At 42.9% G+C, this 7,882-nt stretch overlaps 1 pseudogene; it reads left to right on the top strand.

Moving 5' to 3' along the window:
• The first annotated feature begins 3,822 nt into the window (after nucleotides 1-3,822).
• Nucleotides 3,823-6,736, top strand: LOC123442194 (annotated as a pseudogene).
• Nucleotides 6,737-7,882: the final 1,146 nt, after the last annotated feature.

The raw sequence follows: 7,882 nt of genomic DNA, 5'->3' as shown, positions 1-7,882 counted from the left end.
GGATCGTCCTGCACGTACTCTCCTGACTCCATGTATTCGTTCTCCGCTCCCGGTGCTACCCAACAAAAAATAATAGCCAATGAACAGCAGCACCACAAAATGCAACAATCACATGATGCATGAGATGAAAGTTGAGCATGCACCACTATTTCTATTACTAGCACAAGCAAAATAAGCTACAGCAAGTTTTCTGGACAGAACCTTGCACTAAACTATTTGGACATGCATGGCAATGACATGAACAGATGCAGCTCGTTAAAACGGTGCAAAACCATATAAAGAACATTGCAAACGGAGCTACGGATCAACGGGAATCAACGAAACAAGATATGAAGCTCTACGTGAACGATTCAACACCACACACACAATTGGCACAAATCTGGTATTACCAGGTTGCCAAGACATGTAATAACCCAACATGAATGAAATGGAGCAAGTTAGAACACCACAACATCAATTAAACCCAAACTTAGAACAAAATGGCAAAACTACATAATCTGCCAGTTTCTGCATCTTAGCTGTTTGGGAGCAACATGCAACATAGCTACAGGTCTTCAAACATGACAAATAATATATGTGGCTGTTGCCAACCAAGAACACTACAAGCCCCAGCAAGAATCAAAGCAAAAGGAATTAAACTCTAGAAGATACAAGACCACAAACTTTCCCAAAACCATCAGATCTCAGGGACTTAGTGAAAATTCCTGCACCTGAGTTTCTGTTCCTGTTCTGAAGCTTTTTGACAGCAATCAAAGCACAAGCTAATGGACTCCAAATGACTTGAAAATTGACAGGAAGCTTCAAAAACATACCAGGTTCACAATACTAGCACTGAACCAAGGCCAGTTCTCAACAGAATGACCAGCACATCCTCATCTACAGGGGAAGAAAATGTTTCCAGCATCCCAGACTTAGTGAAATTTTCAGAGTTCAAAAATCTGGAATTTTCCAGCCACATGCCCACTTTGTCTAGGCTTAGTTTGCACACACATGTCAACAAGAGGTAGTTGACACCACTATGGTGTTAAGCACAAACCCCTTCTAATAACACACAAAACCCCATGCCCTTGGGCTCCATCTATACCATGGAATCAAGGACCAAACTTTCAACAAAGCTACAAATGCAACTTCATAAGGTATTTCTTTTAAGAAGACAATCACATAGGTTGAGTTTCATGTGCACAATGACAAAGTGACATGGGGTTTGAACCCCATGTTTGTGTCATGCACATCAACAACACCCACTCATCTATCACAATATCACTAGCATCAAGCCCAACAAAATATAATTCCTATGCCAACAAGAGAGTTTGCACACCCTCACGTATGGGCATGTGATGGTACACACTCTCACATGCATCACTAGGATCACTCTAGGAATCATGTCATTCTCAAGGAGCAACCCCCACAACAATCTACCCTAGCTTAACTAGTAAGCTCCACCTTCACATGCTATCATAGATAGCCACCTAGTGCATCACATCGCATCAAATACATGTGGTGAGGGGGAGGCATCCACACCCCACTAAACCTATACAAGCAATTAAGACTACAAGAACAACTTAGCCCACACTAAAGCTCAAAAGATGGGGTTATACTTGATTAACTAGTGCAACTCCCACACCTTAAAGCACAACACATACAATTAGCAAAACATCTAGCACCAACCCCTATCAAGGGTAACTTCACTTCACTAAGGTGCAACCACCATAAGCATCACAAGGGTAGCAACATCATCTATCACCACTTAGTGTGCAAAACACACACACAATTAAATCTACCCTAACTATACTAGCAGGAACAGAAATAAAACACCACTGTATAAAAGAGGTAGCTAAACAGTAGAATTAACAAAACTAACAAGCCACTTTGTATAAGAGTTAGGAAAACAGAAATTAAATAGGCAGAAAAAGAAAAGACAGCAAAAGCAAAAAAAAGAAACAGAGGCTCCTAGGAATCGAACCCAGAACCTCTGGTTCTAGCAACAGCAACACACCACTACACCACTGTCATCTAGTCGACAGGATAGAGGAAGGAAACAGTGTAAGTTGATTCACTGATCACTGTGCAAAGAAATAGCAAAATAAAAAGAGGCCGAGGGGGGAATCGAACCCACACCCTCTCATCAGGCACAAACACTCGCTACCACTGCACTACGGATCGATGTCTTAACATATACGTGTCGCAATTCAGAAGAGAACACCCCCTGCTCGTCTGCTAGCGACGACTGGCCGGAACAGGGGAGGTGCCTCGCCGGCGCTGCGAGTCGAATTCGTCTCCAGCTCGTGGAGGGGAGGAAGCCCTCATCCACACGGATCCATCCCCGCACCTAACTATGCCCAAGGGGCTCTACTGCGACGTGGCCACGGCGACGTGCGGCTCCGGCGACAGAAACATCACGCTGACGATCCCTACGGCTACGGCGCCCGATCTAAGGCAGGGAGGAAGGAGGGGGTGCACTACCTCGTGTATGAGTCGAGGAGGGAGCAACCGTAGAGGAAGTAGCGGGAAGAAGAGCGCGGCGCGGCGGAGCTCGTCGGAGAAGAAGGGGCTCCGGGAGGAAGAGGATGCAGTGTCGGGGACGTCGATCTAGCGGCGGGAACGAGCCCGTGGTGAGGCCCGCGTGCTCCTGGACCCCTCGACGTGGAGGAGAAGGTACCACGGCGACGACGGTGATCTCCTTCACCCGTCGGTCATGGCGGAACCGGCGGCTTACCTCACCGCGACGAGAGAGAAAGGAGGGGGAAGGGATCTGGTGGAGCGGCGGCGGTAGGGGAAACCCTAGCCGAGGCACGGATGCCAAGGGCTTTTATAGGGCGAGAGGGGAACGAGGGACGCGCCGCGGTGCCATGTGCGGGGAGCTTCGGCTCGTGGAGGGGGCGATGTGAGAGACTGACCAGTGGGGCCGCCTGCCTCGCTCGAAAGGGGAGGAGGACGACGCCCGCGCTCGTGACTCGGGGAGAAGTGGGCTGGGCCGCGGGGCTGATTGCCATAGGCGACAAATAGAGGAAAAGACTCGGAGGGGTTTGACTCCTTTTAAAAATAAACTCAGCTAGGATTTAAATCCTCTAGAAGTTTCCGATGGGGTAAAAATCAAAGCAAAAATGCCCCTGGCCATAAGGAATTATGGCCTATTAAAATAAAATAGGAAAACAATATTTGGAGCCATTTGAAATAAATGCAAAACAATAATTAATTTACTGTGTTGGGTTTATTTGCACCTTTAAAATCAAAGAACAAAACAGCAAAAGTACACCTCCTCATAACCACAATTTATTCTAACCACCAGACATTTTAGAATAACTTTTGGGAAGGTAGAATTTTGACATGAGATAATAGGAGGGAAAAGGATTTTAAATAGCAAGAAGCTTTGAATTAACCTAGCACTCACTCCTACACATCACACCAACATCACATGCATCACACAAGATAGTACAATACCACAACATCACACCTTGCAAGATCATATGCAATCATGGCATGACATAGAATCAAAAGTATGGCAAGGATGGTATGGCATGGATGCATGCATGCAAAAGCAAAATAGAAGGTGGCACATGGATTCATACATGCATAGAAACTCTCATGACAAAGTCAAGGTGGTCCCACATGGAAGGTTACAAAAAGGGAAAGTCCTACACTTGGGGCATTACACTTTGCTCCCATGAAATTTCTGATTGTGCAAGTGATGGCCACGAGCGACCACTGCCGCGCCCACTTCGATTACCAGAGACCAGCTCGTGAGTCTTTCTGCCCGAATCAAGTTTGTTACCATAAAATCAGAATATTAGCGGCAACTAAGTAAATGTAATTGCAGCGTGCATGCCGCATCTGAGCCTCCTGTATGGAGATCACCTGACGGAGGAGGAGATGGCAGCTGCAAGGAAGAAGGCAGGGGAGATGGACAAGGGAATATTTGGGCTGCAGTTCGAGATATCCGAGCGCCCGGTGAGGCTTCGGTTCCTGCTTGCTTGGTGCTTTGAGCTGCTGTGCTGGTGGTTTTATTTCTGCTGGGTTTGTTGTTCTGCAGATGTTGTGGAGGGCGTGTTCAAGGGGGCGGAGGCGAAGGAGGCGGTTGAGGAGCATGTGGAGGTGGTGGTTAGGGAGGGCGAGGACGAGGCCGTCGTGAGGCGTCGGAAGGAGGCAGAGAGGGAAATTGAGGTAATGGTGTTTTGCGTTGCACTGATGAATGTTCGTATTCATGGTTCAGTGTTTGCATTTATTTTGGTATAAGCATCTAGGCAAATTCTGTTGAGCTGAATTAGTAATCACCATATATGTTATTTTGCAACAAATAACTTTGCGTGTACATATCTGGTCAGCAAAGCGGTTTTGTTATGATTCCAGCACGAACTTGATTGAATTGAAAATACTGGTAGATTTTGACTCCCACTTGGTATGTCTGCAACTGTAACCACTGAACTATTGGGTTTTAACCTTTTGTATTGGTTTCTAGAGAGCTGCCATTCTCCGGAAGAGGTGGACTTTCTTTTTTTTTCAAAGATTGTTAATGTATAGTGGAACAAGAGAATAGTGTGAGCGAGCATCTCCCTGCGACATTTGGCTGGGTTCCAGTGATAACAACAAGAGCATGACCACCCCAACTCCTTAATCAATCTGTTTGGTTGTCTTATTCTAATGGATGTGCTCTCACCTCATCCCCGAAGGAACCAAGTTATACGTTGCGATTCCCTTAAAAAATTATATGTTGTGTTGGTAATCAACACATCAGGTAAGCAAGATAAAATTATGAAACAACCATGCTCATAATATGATGTTTTCTTGGTCCGTTCATGCTCATAATTATGAAACAAACATATCAGGTAAGCTTGTTTCTGATTTAACCTATAAATGTAGCTTATGTGCATGCAAACAACATGTGGTGAGACATTCTCGTTCTTTTTCTTCAGATATTAAGATAGTAGAATTTAGAAATGGCTTGGAGGGAAGAGCTTCTCAGATGTCTGCAGTCCAAATTTTGATGAACTCTAAAGATTTAGTGCAACCAGAAGGTATGAATTTTGCATTTGTTTTATTCATTGCCGCTCTTTAGTCTTTACTGGCATTGTCCTGGTCGTAGTACTTAAAAATACGGCGACCCAGGAGTAATTACAATGATGTTTTTGCCATCTTTACTATCGAGAAAATTGGGAAAATATACATTAGACTAACAGTGTAAGGGCTTTGTTGATGGGAAAAAGGTGGGCAATATATTCAAACAACCCCTTCTCCCTCATGTTTATATTAACATCTACATTTATTTTCCAGCAGATAGTTGTGTTTAAGAAGAAGAAAAAACTATTACTGGATAACTAAACACATGGGCTCTTTTATTAGGAATTGATGAATTCTTAATTAACTGTAAACTCGGGAATGCTACAAGATCAAAATTAAGAAGAGTGTCAGAGTGGATCGTACACACCAAAAGTACTCGTGCAGAAAATCATCAGCGGGTACAAATTTGTCAAGGCATTGTGATTTTAGTTTGATTGGGATAGGTAGCAATCTACATATTTAATTCTTTCTTTTTCCCTTACATTCCGTTTAAAGGTTCAAACAATGGATTTTCATTAAAATGAGCTTGTTAATAAGATGGTAATCAAAATCCTTTGGATGTCATTCCCGTGTCTTCACTACCATCTTATATCACAATTTCACATGTTACATTGATGTTAATAGACGAACGACACAATCAAGGCTTTCATGTTTTTCACTCCATAAGTTCTCTGTTGATAGAAGTAGATCATAATTATTTAACTTGTCTTCTTGGATAAGTTGTAACATTAACATTTTCTTTTAAAAATCTATACTATGTAACGGATAAAACTCCTATATTGACTGCAGGTGATGTCGAAGAATTGGAAAGAAAGAATAAAAAATGATTCGGAAGACTTCTTGTCCATATCGGAACTACTACCTGAGAGCAAACCATGTAATTTGAATATTTATGCATCTATTGGCAAAATTGTCTTAATGGGTTCTCTTAGACCTGAATTGAAGGGGCACTTGTCAGTCATTGAGAAGCATTCCTTGAATGGACATAATGATATCGTCAGAGATTTTATTACTATTGGATTCAAGTTATGTGGTTTACCTCTATACCAAAAGTATGCAAATGCATGTCATCTTGTCAACATTTCATCAGTTAATCTATATTGCTCTGCTTGTCATGATTTATAGAACTCTCTATTCAGGAATCTTCATGGAGATAGTACTTATCCAATCGATTGCCCTGATAATCCAAAGTATCTCCATGTTGTTGGACAGATATATAAACCATTCATGGTAAGAGATCTAGCACCCAACCTCAAACAGTTTCTTTGTTGGAAATAGATTAGTAAAACCATATCTTCACGATCTGCAGATCTATGTGCAAGACCAAGCTAGACAAGTTCCTGTGCTTGTGAAGAATAAAGTTGCCGAGATTCTATTTTCAAATATCAACGCAGATGATGTGTCTGAATGCTACAAGAGCCGCCACTACATGCTGGTAGATACTTGTGACTCTGGCTAGTCAAGCACTTGTGGGATGCTAGATGGCAGTGGCAAGACAGGCATTGCTAAAAGGAAAAGAACCGGAAAGCTTGATTTTCATCTTATCTGGCTCATTGTTATGAAATGCCTGCTGAACCAAGGCAAGAACAGTCCATTCTGCTTCCAGATTTCAGTCAACCCCGGGAGAAATGTTGAGGATGGACGATTTGAACTGATTTCGTTGACAATGCCAATACCATGAGATGGGAATCCTTCTTTTACCACCTATCTCAAACCAAACTAATGGTTATTATGTGCCTCTGCGAAAGGAATTGAAGGTCTGTTTTTCACAAGTGATTGCTGAGTACACTAGAGGTGCTTTGGTGTTCCCATGGTTTGCACAGCGACATGGTTAGGACGACAGAAATATTAGACCACTAATCTTCAGTTTTAGCAGGATCAACTTAGCAGAAGCAAAGACCTAGCGCATTTATGACCAATCCTCTGTAACACTCTGCTCCTTACTTTTAAAGAGCCCATATTCAACTGGGTTCTCCAATTAAAATTGCATCACCCTATTTTGATCACGGTAACAATTTCTTAAATCTTTCTCATCCAATTCTTTTATACTATCCAATATCCTTTCTAATTTTTAAGCCTTCGCAATTAATTAAAGACATTAATTTAAAATTGGGTCACTTGACTTTGACCGGCTCAACAATTTCTCAATAAGCACTCTCATTTATTTCTTTTAATTCATTATATTTTCTAATTTTGAAATTCTTTCATTAAGTTGAGATATTCAATTTTAAATTTGTTTTACGATTTTGACTGGCCCAACGATTTACAAATCAATCAGCAGCAATCGGCTGTACAAATATATCAATCTCGTGCATCCTCCCACCATCTAGAAAAAAAGTGTTACCATGTGATAATGTAGCATCAATATAGTATACCGAAAAAGGGTTTCCCCGCTTTGTATACAAAACAACCAACCGATACAACCAACGATACGTGATGGGGCAGGCAGTATAATCATGCCCAAAAGAAAGAGAAAAGAAAAATTAGAAAAAAAAATGCAAGCAACGCCGGATCAATGAAAGTTGTAGTGTCCCGCAACTATTGCGCCCACCGAATAGTTCCACCACACGTCAGTGTCATCGGATTGCCGTGTGCCAAGCAACACCTTCAAGGACTCCGACGACAACGATGCCGCTGCCCGGACAAGTCCTGGGATTTCTCTCGCCACACGGAGGTTAGCCGGGGAGAGGTACACCCGACGCCCTTCAGGAAGGGAGGGGGCGCCCGCAGGCGTCACCGCATCGGTGTCGGCCAGATCCGATAGAGATTTCTCCCGACCCCTCGCACACATTGCCCGGGATCAATCCTTAGCTCCACCATCCCAACA

This window comes from Hordeum vulgare, chromosome 3H (assembly GCF_904849725.1).
Source record: "Hordeum vulgare subsp. vulgare chromosome 3H, MorexV3_pseudomolecules_assembly, whole genome shotgun sequence".
In the NCBI taxonomy this organism is placed as follows: Eukaryota; Viridiplantae; Streptophyta; class Magnoliopsida; order Poales; family Poaceae; genus Hordeum; species Hordeum vulgare.
Note: the sequence above shows the minus strand (reverse complement) of the source record. Positions and strands in the feature narration are given on the sequence as shown.